The sequence below is a fragment of the Triticum urartu genome, chromosome 3 (assembly GCF_003073215.2).
Source record: "Triticum urartu cultivar G1812 chromosome 3, Tu2.1, whole genome shotgun sequence".
Lineage (NCBI taxonomy): Eukaryota > Viridiplantae > Streptophyta > Magnoliopsida > Poales > Poaceae > Triticum > Triticum urartu.
In genome coordinates this window covers 425,526,426-425,542,657 of record NC_053024.1, presented here as the reverse complement: position 1 = coordinate 425,542,657, position 16,232 = coordinate 425,526,426, and positions in this window count along the sequence as shown.

Here is a 16,232-nt window from a genome sequence, read left to right as displayed (position 1 = left end):
TGGGCATGTCGGAGGGGCGAGGCCGTGGTGGTGGGCGCGGTAATGGCGAACGTCGGCGACGGGCGCGTTCAGTCCGAGGAGAGGGAGAGATCTAGGGGAGGAGGGAGAGCGTGAGAGAGTGAGAGAGGTCCGGGGCGGTGCGTGGCGACGTTCGGGAAGGCCAGGGCGTCGAGGGAGAGACTAGGTAGGCAGGTTGTGTGAAGCCCATGCGCGCGGGCGGCGAGCGCGTGCCTCTCATCCTCCTGGTGCCAGGAGGATGACGATTGGCACTGCCAGTCGGCTGGGCCGGCCTGTTGGGCCACTGGGCCAGGCTGCACAGGGAGGTAAGTGCAGGTGGGTTTTCTTCCCTTTTGTTTCGTTTTCTATTTTTTCTGACATTTGTTTGATTTAAAAACAATACCAAATTAATTTATCTACTTATGCCAATTTTTGTAGGAGCTAGTGGTATTATTCCAGAGCTCCTCATCAACTAGCATAATTTTTGGACATATATAAAATATATAACATATATATATCCAATGAAAATAAGTATTGCATTAATTCAAATGGCCAAAATAAATATTTATGAGCTCAAAAATATTGTTTTGAATTTTACCTCTGACCAAATATTTTTCAGGGAGCACATGAACATTTTCCTTGGACCTTTTTGGAGCATTATTTCTGGGTTATTCCAAATGATTCTGAGGGTTTCACAAATCCCATCAAATTTAAATGAATTTTAAACATGAATGCACACATGAACTAGCTAGTCTAAGGTTATACCAGAACTAGGATGTGACATCGTTCGATCAAGTTTTTATGTTTGATCGATTATCAAGATTGGGATAGCAATTTTTAGGTCCCCTCGAGTTTGAAATGATATTTACCTTGAAGTTACATGGTTTGCAATTTTTTGTACTATCAATAGTTAATAATGCTAGTTACCTTCAGACTTTTGTATTTGGTTTAATGCTCTTGCACAACTAGTATACCAATGATGAAACTTGTTACCTTTACATTTTGTATTGTTAATTCTTATAGAAATCTTCCAGTGCTAGAGCTTATGGAAATTTGTTCAGTAAAACCATTGTACTGTACCTTGTAATAAAATAACTACTCTACTGTTGCACTAGCCACTTGATTAGTGTATATTTGTACTATTCGAATGGTGTTGCATTAGCGTATGGACATATATAAAGTGTGGCAAACTTTCCCAGATACGTGCTCAAGAAAACTACTACCTATTTTTCTAAATACTAGAAGTTTGGGTACTTTAAATTGAACTGTGAAAACGTCTTATATTAAGGAACAGAGGGTGTAGAGTTCACTCAAATTATCCCGGTAAAGCTAGTCACACCTTTGTTAAAATTAATGTTCATTATGTTTATTGGAGGAGGTCTGTATGTTTGTCTCTAATGCCTGTCGACTACATACCTGACATCATGATGTAATGTAAGTCATTTCCTTTTGTATAGTGTCACTGAAATTGTCAAGGCGGTGATGGCATTTTATTTTTGAAGACTGCACAAAATATTGCTTAAAAGAAGAGGAAGAGGGGGAATGGCTCAATTTAAAAAAACTATGATGCCTTCTGACATAGCCATTCGTTGCCTATTATATTGCCTTACCATAGGTGGCTTTTCCCTAGTAGTGTTAGAAACAGTCTTGCTACCTTTTCCCATTTAAGAAATTGGAATGCTTATATTTGTGAGTCTATGCTTCAACTAGTGCCACTTTTAGAGTAATCACACTTTCAATATCTATGCAAACAGGGATGCTCGATTTTAGTGGAACTGCACAAAAAGTCCAACTGGTTCAACATTAGGAGCATGTTTTTTTCCAAACCTTTATATCCAATTGGTGGCACTATGAGCTGTTCATTACGAAGGTACATGGTTTGCTACTATCTTGCTACTCTTTTTGTACTGTCATTAGATAGTAATACTAGTGGTTTGCATGTGAATTTATTGGCAGGGTGGACCTACATTGGAGGTGCAGGACAGGATTCAATGATTGGATGCTCAATTTCGGTTGTATCGATTTCACCTCTTCCATCACTGCGAACATGGATATCCTTGGTCTGATGAAGAATAGGCGCTATATTTCTGCTCTGAACTAGCAAATCAATTCAGTATGAAATTTGTCCGAACAAACACTGTATATTGTCCAGTGCTGGTCAGATGATAGATATTGGCTCAACTTATATTTCTGTCCTAGACTTAGGCAAATCATTCAGTTTATGAAAATTCGCTAGGCGAAGAACTGATCTGTATGCTAAAATTTGTCCAGTGAAACATGCACAGATGCTATAGATCGGTAAGGACGTGTTTTTAAAGATTCTTGAATCATAACTTAGAGTGGGTGTATTATTGTTTTATGGCTATCAGATCTTGCTGTTGATACGTTGTAGCGACCAAGAGATTGTCTGCTCACGTTGCTTATGATATCGGCGTTCTAAACAAACATAAGTGAGTCACGGACATGTATCGGTGAACACTGACACAAGAGGAGAGAGATCATGACATATGCACCGCGTGCACTGCATAGTAGTGCTCAGGTTGTGGAAATAACGAGGCACGCATAAGATCTTGGAATAGTTGTCATTGCTTCTTTCCATTGTGAGCGTCACAGAAAATAGGGTTGTACCTATTTATTGGATCAATCAACTAGGTTGCTCGAGTGTATGTCATTGTCTCGCGACTCTTCAGTCAGAATTGTAATCTGGAGGGTAGGCACGCACAGACATTATGATACACTCTCCAGGCGTTGTCGGTTGAGAACTTAGTGTATTGGAGGTTTAATTTCGTAGTGAGGGCCAAGAGTACACACCAAGTAAAAGGAGGAAAAAAGAACTTCACAAAGCGATTTGTCATTGTCACTCTTGTAGGCGTGATATTCGAGGAGAGAAGCATCCCATTGTGGATGTGGCGTGCAAGAAATATTGGTTTTTTCGTAGATCTTTGAGGTTGTGGGCAGCTAACAAGTGTTGATATATTATTGATCAAGAATCATTTGAGATGCATCAGAAGGAGTATTGTTCTGGAAGTAGTGGTGTCGGGGAGGAATCGGTACACTAGTGGGCTGTTATGAATTAATAGGAATTGCTCTATGGGCAAGCATAATCAGGATGCCAGGCCTGTGAGTCTCGTGTGAACATTTCGTATGGATCGGCTCTTACTCTGCGCAGCACGTTAGTATACCTTTATATATGAAGTCTCAGAGTTGTTTATATACGACGTATACTAACAGACTGCTCTATAGATCTGAGTTTCGCGTGATGCCATTATCAACAGCCGAGTAATGTTGTATAGAGCGTAGAGATTATACTCGAACCTCGAAGATCGAAAATCCACCCTAAGCTGTGGAAACGGAAGCACGGCCTATTAACTTCTAGAGTGTGCGCTATCAGCTGGGTAGTTGATTCTTAGTTGGACCGGACTCTATCACGGTCCCGCAGATCCAGTGCGCAGTGGCATTCATATACATAGATATTCATACAAGAAGAAACTGACAAACTGGCTCTTGTATAAGAGGTCTCAGTGCAATTCTGGAAGATTAGACTGGCAGCGTAAAAAAGTCGAACGGTTGTGAAAGATGCTACGCTATGCTAGCGACCAGGTTAACGTTCATGTTCAGCTAGATGCAGGGAAGTACGTAAGACGATTCCGTTCAGTGAGGTATTGCACCGCACACACTCACAGTATAGATGGTGTATGTATGCGCGGGATCATTCGTCTTGAACGGATACTGTGACAAGCGCATAATCAGTGGAAGCGCTAACTCCGAATCCTCAATCTATCTGATAAAAGGGAACTCGGGGAGCCATCGGCATATGCCTGACCAACTTACCGCCCACAGTATTTACCGGTTTGCAAGGGTCGCTCCCAGTAGGACTTCACACCAAGAGACTCGCACGTGACTCATGCGTATCCCCTCGAGCAAGGCGTACTCATAACACAGTTAGCGGTCAGTTGATCTACACTGCACCATTCAACAGTTACCAACCAGCTCTCCCTTTCTCGTGGTTATGCAGCAGCGCACTCATGCGAGAGAACAAGCTTCAGCTCTACCAAACTCAATAGCTCTGAAGGATGATGAGTGGCTCGAGAGTAACAATCACTCCGTGACACAGAGTGTAGGGGATGTACTCTCATCCACCGGGGCTATGTATCAGATAGCGCCGAATGTGTGGCGGTACTCCCGTAACTCTGCCTCTTCCCGGTTGTTCACATCAGCCGAGCACCGAGAGGCTCGATCACTACCTTTTACTTGTAGGTGCCACGGTAACGCGCGCGTTCAGATCTACTAAGCATCCCCAAGCCGAAGATCAGGGGGCGGACACAGTTGATGAATCAGTTTTTCTCGCACAAATTGAATCAAGGCTGCGCCAACAGTCCTAGGCCGTCTGCCTCAAAATTTAGGGTTACACCATGTGTCTCTGCTGTATGGCACGGAGAGGAATTCCATGCGGACTCAGATACTCGCATGCAGACCCGTTTCGTCGGCACTTTCTCATGACGAGACGCCGCACTGTGTTCGTGCGTACTCCTCTCACCACCCGGGCTTAAGTCAACGACTATGCACGAGTCTCGCTGTGGGACCCTTGTAGGGTTCAGTTAATCGACGCGGGGCGCTGGGTCGTCCGCGGCACGATCCAAGTACCACGAACTGCTAAGCCCCACGTAACGAGCACTCGATAGAAGTCCCCGGGCACCTGGCCAATTCGTGTGCCGTCACTCGCCTCACTGACCTTCGGAGCGTCACTTGCTACATCAGCCAATGTTCAGCCATGCGCGACCGTTGTGTTCATTCTAATGTCAAGGGCCAGCTTGAGAGCCACCTTTCGTCCCATTCTCGAGAGGCTAAGCACAGCGAGTCTCGTGTAACCGCGATTCTACACGTCACCTGGAGTACTAACGTTGTTCGGATCCGTCTCACAGACCCTGAGAGGTGCCAAGTGATGCGGAGCATGGCGACGAGGCGAGTGCGTCAGGCTTGATGTTTCCTCTTAAATTCACGGATATATCTGTTGATGACGAGCTGTGCGCAGACATGGTTACAGTAGTCTGTATCGGTGTTGGAATGCAGTTCGCGCTACCCTATACATTCAGACTGCCTTTATGCACAGACTTCGATGGAGGCGAAGAATTGTCGAAGTATACGCGCTGTGGGAATACATGTTGACAGACTTGTATTCCCTGTATCGCAAGAATTATTCATTGACCAGTCCGATTTCAAGCCAGTAGATACCACACACAGTAGGCATCAAACAGTGGTCAGGCTGCAGAGCACTCGATTGTACATCACTCAGGCGTAGCACTACAGAGCTGCCTAGACAAGTAGTAAGGCCCGCAATACCTTGGGAAGCCGTACTACATCGGATGGGACCCAGTCGCACGCCGATGCGAAGACTATGCTTCAGTCTGCTAAGAGTATCGTATCGCGGCCAATTCGTGCAAACGCGTATAGTCACGCCGAGACTTTAGAGCTGCCGGACTGCCAGAGGAGACGTGCACCAGAGCACGCAGAGGTTTCAGTCTACATTACTCTCTCTCAAATGGCACTCAAGTCAGCCTGGTTCTCAGCACTCAGCTATAGAGGAGAGTCACCAGCTAGTAGCCCTTTCCGCGGATGAGAGTCACGCGACTGAGGTTATCACACAGCAGTACCGGTGTTCGTGTATACACAGGCGGACACAACACGCGCGGGAAGCCCACAACACGAGTTGCGTAGCAACGCAATGTCTAGGGAGCAACTGCCACTGCGTATAGCCGTACGAAGACGGTACTGGCGATTTAGCCATGGTGGCGAGGACTGGGTGCTTGGTGACGAGAGTATTCTAGTGTATGGGTTTATCTTTCAGTATAGGAATGCATAAGATCTTATCTACCAGGAACCCGCCAATCTCTAGGAGACCTTACAAGATGGCACCCTTAGAACTAGCTGAGCTTAAGAAACAACTCGATGAATCCTTGCAAAAGGGTTTCATCCACGTCCTAGTTTCTTCTCCCTGGGCTTGCCCCGTCCTCTTCGTCAAGAAGAAGGATGGTACGGACCGAATGGTTGTAGATTATCGTCCCGTTAATTTGGTCACGATAAAGAACAAGTATCCGCTCCCCAGGATCAACGACTGTATGATCAGCTCGCTGGATCCTCAGTCTTTTCCAAGATGGATTTGAGGTTAGGCTACCACCAAATCAAGATCAGAAATGGGGACATTCCTAAGACGGCTTTTGTCACTCGTTATGCAGTACGAGTACACCGTCATGTCTTTGGTCTCCTGTGAACTACAGAGTCTTCAGTGGAGTAGATAGTTACACCATTGGGCTATGAAATGGTTTGTCAACTGCAGAGACCCAATGCTTTCAGTAATCTAGCTACCTTCCTATATCTGGATCACGACCGGTCTGCATGACTGAATCTTGCGCCTCACATCTTCAAAATTGGATGTGAATCAGCTTAGATGAGTTTTGTCCGTGGTTTACTCCTGCGATGATATTCTCGATATATTTACGTACGTGAAGAACGAGAGAAATGGAGCAGTGCCCTGATTACAATCTTTAATGAACTTCTGTGTTGAGTAAAAAATCTCAGATGAGGCATCGCCTTTTGCTCAAGTTTTCCTCAAGTGCGAATTTTTGGATTGTCTCTAGAATGCTGACCTCATAGTCTAGGCCATCTGAAGTAGTGCTTCCTGGTCACAGGGGCATAGGTTGCCTGGTCCATCCACCGGCAGAGAGGTGTCTATGCGCAACTCGTCGTTAGATGCGAACACACCCATCTAGTAAAACAGTTATCAGAACAAGTTAGGATTTCCTTGGGTATTAGGGGAGGCAGGTTATTAACATGTAGTCGCCGCTGAGGAATGATCCTGTATGAGAAACTGCTCCACAAAGGTGGCGCAACAACCACTCTCACGGAACTTCTCAAGAAAGATAAAAAGTTTGAGTGGTCCCACAGTAGTGGAGTACAGCTTTCAGGAACTGAAAAGATCGCCTGACTTCTGCTCCCATACTTGTGCCACCGGATTTCACTAAAGACTTTGTTATCTACTGCGACGCCTCACGACAGGGACTAGGTTGCATTCTTATGCAAGATCCATGTGATTGCCTATGCATCTCGACAGTTGCATCCACATGAGGAGAATTATCCTACACATGATCTAGAGCTTGCAGCCGTAGTCTATGCACTTAAGACCTGGCGACATTACCTTCTTGGTAAATGTTGCGAGATTTACACCGATCACCAGAGTCTCAAGTATATCTTCACCCAACCAGATTTGAACCTTAGGCAAAGACGTTGGTTGGAGTTGATCTCAGATTACGACTTAGGGATTACCTACACCCCAGGCAAGGGAATGTCATGGCTGATGCGCTAAGTCGTAAGTCCTATTGCAACAATCTTATGTTGCAGCAGGGCCAACCACTTCTCCATGAGGAATTCTGTAAGCTTAATCTTCACATTGCTCCTCTGGATTCCTTTCTACCTTGGTGGCGAAACCTACCCTTGAGGATCAGATCATTTCTGACCAGAAGTTTGATAGGGGTGTTATCCGCATCAAGAGAAACATTAAAAAGGGAGTTGGTGGATTTTCTCTATAGATGATCGAGGTGGTGTTTTTCTTTGAGAATCGCGCTTGGTGGTTCCCAAGAATCAACATCTACGACAACTGTATCCTTAAGGAGGCATGAATCTCCTCTCACGATTCATCCCGGTAGTACTAAGATGTATCAGGACCTACGCCAGAGGTTCTGGTGGACTAGGATGAAGAGAGAAATTGCTCAGATTTATTGCTAACTGTGACGTTTGTCGTCGCGTGAAGGCAGAGCATCAGAGACCTGCTGGCACCCTTCAACCTTTAGCTATTCCTGAGTGGAAATGGGATAAAGTTGGTATGGACTTCATCACCGGCTTTCCCAGGACCAAGAGAGGGAATAATGCTATCTTCGTAGTCATTGATCGTCTTTCCAAAGTGGCTCACTTCCTACCTGTTCGAGAGATATCACTGCTAGTCAGCTCGCTGACTTATATATTTCTCGAATAGTGTCACTTCATGGTGTTCCACTAGAGATCAATTCAGACCGTGGTAGTCTTTTCACTTCTCATTTCTGGGAGAGTTTCCAAACTGCCATGGGCACCCATCTTTCCTTCAGTACCGCTTTCCACCCTCAATCAAGTGGTCAGGTGGAAAGGGTCAACCAAATTCTCGAAGACATGCTTAGAGCTTGCGTTATCTCATTCGGTATGGATTGGGAGAAATGTCTTCCCTTTGCCGAGTTTGCTTATAACAATAGCTACCAATCCAGTCTTAAGAAAGCACCCTTCGAGATCTGTATGGACGAAGATGTCGAACACCTTTGAACTGGTCAGAAACCGGTGAAAGACAATTCTTTGGACCGGATATGATCCAGGAGGCAGAAGAGCAAGTTCGCATCATTCGTGAGAATTTGAAAACAGCCCAATCTCGTCAAAAGAGCCAGTATGACCGTCGTCATAAGGAAGTGGCTTATGAAGTTGGCGACAAGGCTTACCTTCGGGTTACTCCTTTGAAGGGTACCCATCGTTTCGGTATCAAGGGCAAGTTGGCTCCTCGTTACATTGGTCCTTTCTCATTCTCGCTAAACGAGGAGAGGTTGCCTACCAGTTGGAACTACCCCCACATCTTTCTCGAGTTCATGATGTCTTCCACGTCTCTCAACTCAGGCGTTGCTTCTCGGATCCCATCCGCGGAGTGGACCACGAAACGCTTGATCTCCAAGATAACCTCACATATCGAGAGTACCCTGTTCACATTCTTGGATCAAGCAGAGCGTGTCACTCGACGTCATAACATCAAGTTTCTCAAGGTTCAGTGTCTCATTGCTACATTCTTGAGCTTGCGTTGGATTTCCCTAAAGAGGAAAGGATGATGCAGCAGAGCAGCGTAAGCATTTCCCTCAGTTTTTGAGAACCAAGGTATCAATCCAGTAGGAAGCCACACTCAAGTCCCTCGTACCTGCACAAAACGATAGCTACTCGCAACCAACGCGATTAGGGGTTGTCAATCCCTTCACGGTCACTTACGAGAGTGAGATCTGATAGATATAATATTTTTGGTATTTTTGGTATAGAGATGCAAAGTGAAAAGTAAAAGGCAAAGTAAAAAAGCAAAGAAAGATTAAAGTGATAGAGATTGATATGATGAGAATAGACCCGAGGGCCATAGGTTTCACTAGTGGCTTCTCTCAAGAGCATAAGTATTCTACGGTGGGTGAACAAATTATTGTTGAGCAATTGACAGAATTGAGCATAGTTATGAGAATATCTAGGCATGATCATGTATATAGGCATCACGTCCGTGACAAGTAGACCGAAACGATTCTGCATCTACTACTATTACTCCACTCATCGACCGCTATCCAGCATGCATCTAGAGTATTAAGTTAAAAACAGAGTAACGCTTTAAGCAAGATGACATGATGTAGAGAGATAAATTCATGCAATATGAAATAAACCCCATCTTGTTATCCTCGATGGCAATGATGCAATACGTGCCTTGTTGCCCCTTCTGTCACTGGGAAAGGACACCGCAAGATCGAACCCAAAGCTAAGCACTTCTCCCATGGCAAGAAAAACCAATCTAGTAGGCCAAAACAAACTGATAATTCGAAGAGACTTGCAAAGATAACTAATCATACATAAAAGAATTCAGAGAAGATTCAAATATTATTCATAGATAGACTTGATCATAAACCCACAATTCATCGGTCTCAACAAACACACCGCAAAAAAGAAGAAGATTACATCGAATAGATCTCCACAAGAGAGGGGGAGAACTTTGTGTTGAGATCCAAAAAGAGAGAAGAAGCCATCTAGCTAATAACTATGGACCCGAAGGTCTAAGGTAAACTACTCACACTTCATCGGAGAGGCTACGATGATGTAGAAGCCCTCCGTGATGACGGCCCTCTCCGGCGGAGCTCCGGAACAGGCCCCAAGATGGGATCTCGTGGATACAGAAAGTTGCATCAGTGGAATTAGGTTTTTGGCTCCGTCTCTATTCGTTTAGGGGTACGTAGGTATATATAGGAGGAGAAGTACGTCGGTGGAGCTTCGGTGGGCCCACGAGGGTGGGGGCGCGCCTGGGGGTATAGGGCGCGCCCCCTACCTTGTGCCCACCTCGAAGCTTCCTTAGTGTAGGGTCCAAGTCTCCTGGGTCATATTCGGGAAGAAAATCACGTTCCAGAAAGGTTTATTCCGTTTGGTATTTCGTTTCTTTGAAACACTGAAATAGGCAAAAAAAACAGCAATTCTGGGCTGGGCCTTCGGTTAATAGGTTAGTCCCAAAAATAATATAAAATTGGAAAATAAAGCCCAATATAGTCCTAAACAGTAGATAATATAGCATGGAGCAATCAAAAATTATAGATACACTGGAGACGTATCAGGCATCCCCAAGCTTAATTCCTGCTCGTCCTCGAGTAGGTAAATGATAAAAAGAGAATTTTTGATGCAGGGTGCTACTTGGCATAATTTCAATGCAAATCTTCTTAATTGTGGTATGAATATTCAGATTAGGAAGATTCAAGACAAAAGTTCATATTGACATAAAAATAATAATACTTCAAGCATACTAACAAAGCAATTATGTCTTCTCAAAATAACATGGCTAAAGAAAGTTATCCCTACAAAATCATATAGTCTGGCTATGCTCTATCTTCACCACACAAAATATTTAAATCATGCACAACCCCGATGACAAGCCAAGAAATTGTTTCATACTTTTGACATTCTCGAAACTTTTTCAATCTTCACGCAATACATGAGCGTGAGCCATGGATATAGCACTATAGGTGGAATAGAGTGGTGGTTGTGAGAAGACAAAAAGGAGAAGATAGTCTCACATCAACTAGGCATATCAACGGACTATGGAGATGCCCATCAATAGATATCAATGTGAGTGAGTAGGGATTGCCATGCAACGGATGCACTAGAGCTATAAGTATATGAAAGCTCAAAAAGAAACTAAGTGGGTGTGCATCCAACTTGCTTGCTCATGAAGACCTAGGGAAATTTGAGGAAGCCCATCATTGGAATATACAAGCCAAGTTCTATAATTAAAGATTCCCACTAGTATATGAAAGTGATAACATGAGAGACTCTCTACTATGAAGATCATGGTGCTACTTTGAAGCACAAGTGTGGTAAAAGGATAGTAACATTGTCCCTTCTCTCTTTTCCTCTCATTTTTTTATTTTTTATTTGGGCCTTTTCTCTTTTTATGGCCTCTTTTCTTTCTCTTTTTGATGGGCTTCTTTGGCCTCTTTTATTTATTTTTTGTCTGGAGTCTCATCCCGACTTGTGGGGGAATCATAGTCTCCATCATCCTTTCCTCACTGGGACAATGCTCTAATAATGATGATCATGACACTTTTATTTTTCTTACAACTCAACAATAACAACTCGATACTTAGAACAAAATATGACTCTATATGAATGCCTCCGGCGGTATACCGGGATATGCAATATGCCAATGATGGAGTGTGTCATAATAAATGGAACGGTGTAAAGTTGCATGGCAATATATCTCGGAATGGCTATGGAAATGCCATAATAGGTAGGTATGGTGGCTGTTTTGAGGAAGGTATATGGTGGGTGTATGATACCGGCAAAAGGTGCGCGGTATTAGAGAGGCTAGCAAAGGTGGAAGGGTGAGAGTGCGTATAATCCAAGGACTCAACATTAGTCATAAAGAACTCATATACTTATTGCAAAAATCTACACGTTATCAAAGCAAAGTATTACGTGCATGCTCCTAGGGGGATAGATTGGTAGGAAAAGACCATCGCTCATCCCCGATCGCCACTCATAAGGAAGACAATCAATAAATAAATCATGCTCCGACTTCATCACATAACGGTTCACCATACGTGCATGCTACGGGAATCACAAGCTTCAACACAAGTATTTCTCAAATTCACAACTACTCAACTAGAATGACTTTAATATCACCATCTCCATATCTCAAAACAATTATCAAGTATCAAACTTCTCATAGTATTCAACACACTCAAAAGAAAGTTTCACAAATCTTGAATACCAAGCATGTTATTATTAAGCAAATTACCATGCTATTAAGACTCTCAAAATAATTTAAGTGAAGCATGAGAGATCAATAGTTTCTTTAAAACAAATCCACCACTGTGCTCTAAAAGATCTAAGTGAAGCACATAGAGCAAACTTATAGCGCTCAAATAAGTGAAGCACATAGAGCAAAACTACTTAGCTCAAAAAGATATAAGTGAAGCACACAGAGCAAAACTACTTAGCTCAAAAAGATATAAGTGAAGCATATAGAGTATTCTATCAAATTCTAATTCATGTATGGCTCTCTCAAAAGGTGTGTACAGCAAGGATGATTGTGGAATACTAACAACCAAAGACACAAAAAGACAAGACGCTCCAAGCAAAACACATATCATGTTGGTGAATGAAAATATAGCTCCAAGTAAATTACCGATGGAAGTGGACGAAAGAGGGGATGCCTTCCGGGGCATCCCCAAGCTTTGACTTTTTGGTGTCCTTGGATTATCTTGGGGGTGCCATGGGCATCCCCAAGCTTAGTCTCTTGCCACTCCTTGTTCCATAATCCATCACAAGAATTCACCCAAAACTTGAAAACTTCACAACACAAAACTCAATAGAAATCTCGTGAGCTCCGTTAGAGAAAGAAAAAAAAGACCACTTCAAGGTACTGTAATGAACTCATTATTTATTTATATTGGTGTTAAATCTACTGTATTCCAACTTCTCTATGGATTATAAACTATTTTACTAACCATAGATTCATCAAAATAAGCAAACAACACACGAAAAATAGAATCTGTCAAAAATAGAAGAGTCTGTAGTAATCTGTAGCTAGAGCAAGATCTGGAACCCCAAAAATTCTAAAACAAATTCCTGGACGTGAGTAATTTACCTATTAATCATCTGAAAAAAGAATTAACTAAATATCACTTTCCAAATAAAAATGGCAGCAGTTCTCGTGAGCGCTAAAGTTTCTGTTTTTTACAACAAGTTCAACAAGACTTTCCCCAAGTCTTCCCAACGGTTCTACTTGGCACAAACACTAATTAAACACAAAAAACACAACCAAAACAGAGGATAGATAAATTATTTATTACTAAACAGGAAAAAAAGCAAGGAATAAAAATAAAATTGGGTTGCCTCCCAACAAGCGCTATTGTTTAACGCCCCTAGCTAGGCATAACAAGCAAAAATAGATCTAGGTATTGCCATCTTTGGTAGGCAATCCATAAGTGGCTCTCATGATAGTTTCATATGGAAATTTTATATTCTTTCTTGGAAAGTGTTCCATGCCCTTTTTTAATGGAAATTGAAATCTAATATTCCCTTTCTTCATATCAATAATTGCACCAACCGTTCTAAGGAAAGGTCTACCAAGAATAATAGGGCAAGAAGGATTGCAATCTATATCAAGAACAATGAAATCTATGGGCACATAATTCCTATTTGCAACAATAAGAACATCATTAATCCTTCCCATAGGTTTGTTAATAGTAGAATCCGCAAGATGCAAGTTTAGAGAGCAATCATCAAAATCGCGGAAATCTAGCAAATCACACAAAGTTTTGGGGATAGTGGAAACACTAGCACCCAAATCACACAAAGCATAAAACTCATGATCTTTAATTTTAATTTTAATAGTTGGTTCCCACTCATCATAGAGTTTTCTAGGGACAGAAACTTTCAACTCAAGTTTTTCTTCATAAGATTGCATCAAGGCATCAACAATATGTTCGGTGAAGGCTTTCTTTTGACTGTAAGCATGTGGGGAATTTAGCACGGATTGCAACAAGGAAATACAATCAATTAAAGAGCAACTTTCATAATTAAATTCCTTGAAATCTAATATAGTGGGTTTAGCAACATCTAGATTTTTATTTCTTTCAATCCCACTTTCATCAATTTCATCATAAAGATCTAAATACTCCGAATTTTTAGAATGCCTTCTAGGTAAAGGAAGATCATATTCAGTTCCATCAAGATTCATATTGCAAAACAAAGATTTAATAGGAGACACATCAATAACTTTTAGATCTTCATCTTGATTTTCATAGGAATTGGAAGAACACGCTTTAATAAAGGCATCTTTGGAAGCACGCATCCTAGCGGTTCTTTCCTTGCACTCATCAATGGAAATTCTCATGGCTTTGAGAGACTCATTGATATCATGCTTAGGAGGAATAGATCTAAGCTTTAAAGAATCAACCTCAAGAGAAATTCTATCAACGTTCCTAGCCAAATCATCAACCTTAAGCAATTTCTCTTCAAGCAAAGCATTAAAATTCTTTTGTGAATTCATAAACTCTTTAACACTATTCTCAAATTCAGAGGGCATCTTATTATAATTTCCATAAGAGTTGTTGTAGGAATTCCCATAATTATTAGAAGGATTACTAGGATATGGCCTAGGATTAAAATTCCCTCTATAAGCGTTGTTACCAAAATTATTCCTACCAACAAAATTCACATCCATAGATTCATTGTTATTCTCAATCAAAGTAGACAAAGGCATATCATTAGGATCAGAAGAAGCACTCTTAGTAGCAAATAATTTCATAAGTTCATCCATCTTTCCACTCAAAACATTGATTTCTTCTATCGCATGCACTTTTTTATTAGAAGATCTTTTAGTATGCCATTGAGAATAATTAATCATAATATTATCTAGGAGTTTAGTAGCATCTCCTAAAGTGATTTCCATATAAGTGCCTCCCACGGCCGAATCTAAAAGATTTCTAGAAGCAAAATTCAATCCGGCATAAAAATTTTGTATAATCATCCACAAATTCAAAGCATGAGTAGGGCAATTACGTATCATTAATTTCATTCTCTCCCAAGCTTGTGCAACATGTTCATGATCAAGTTGCTTAAAGTTCATAATATCGTTTCTAAGAGAGATGATCTTAGCGGGAGGGAAATACGTAGAGATAAAAGCATCTTTGCACTTGTTCCAAGAATCAATACTATTTTTAGGCAAAGACGAAAACCAAGCTTTAGCACGATCTCTAAGCGAAAAAGGAAATAGCTTCAATTTAACGACATCATTATCGACATCTTTTTTCTTTTGCATATCACATAAATCAACGAGCTATTCAGATGAGTAGCGGCATCTTCACTAGGAAGGCCGGCGAATTGATCTTTCATAACAAGATTCAACAAAGCAGTATTGATTTCACAAGATTCAGTATTGGCAAGGGGGGAAATCGGAGTGCTAAGTAAATCATTATTATTGGTATTGGTGAAGTCACACAATTTTGTAGTATCTTGAGCCATCGCGACAAACAAGCAATCCAACACACGGGCAAACAAAAAGGCAAGCAATAAAAAGGCAAACGGAGAAAGAGAAGGAGAAGGAGATTGAGAAAGAGAGGGCGAATAAAACGGCAAGGGTGAAGTGGGGGAGAGGAAAACGAGAGGCAAATGGCAACTAATGTAATGCGAGAGATAGGGATTGTGTTGGGTACTTGGTATGTTGACTTTTTGCATAGACTCCCCGGCAACGGCGCTATAAATTCTTCTTGCTAGCTCTTGAGCTTGCGTTGGATTTCCCTAAAGAGGAAAGGATGATGCAGCAGAGCAGCGTAAGCATTTCCCTCAGTTTTTGAGAACCAAGGTATCAATCCAGTAGGAAGCCACACTCAAGTCCCTCGTACCTGCACAAAACGATAGCTACTCGCAACCAACGCGATTAGGGGTTGTCAATCCCTTCACGGTCACTTACGAGAGTGAGATCTGATAGATATAATATTTTTGGTATTTTTGGTATAGAGATGCAAAGTGAAAAGTAAAAGGCAAAGTAAAAAAGCAAAGAAAGATTAAAGTGATAGAGATTGATATGATGAGAATAGACCCGAGGGCCATAGGTTTCACTAGTGGCTTCTCTCAAGAGCATAAGTATTCTACGGTGGGTGAACAAATTATTGTTGAGCAATTGACAGAATTGAGCATAGTTATGAGAATATCTAGGCATGATCATGTATATAGGCATCACGTCCGTGACAAGTAGACCGAAACGATTCTGCATCTACTACTATTACTCCACTCATCGACCGCTATCCAGCATGCATCTAGAGTATTAAGTTAAAAACAGAGTAACGCTTTAAGCAAGATGACATGATGTAGAGAGATAAATTCATGCAATATGAAATAAACCCCATCTTGTTATCCTCGATGGCAATGATGCAATA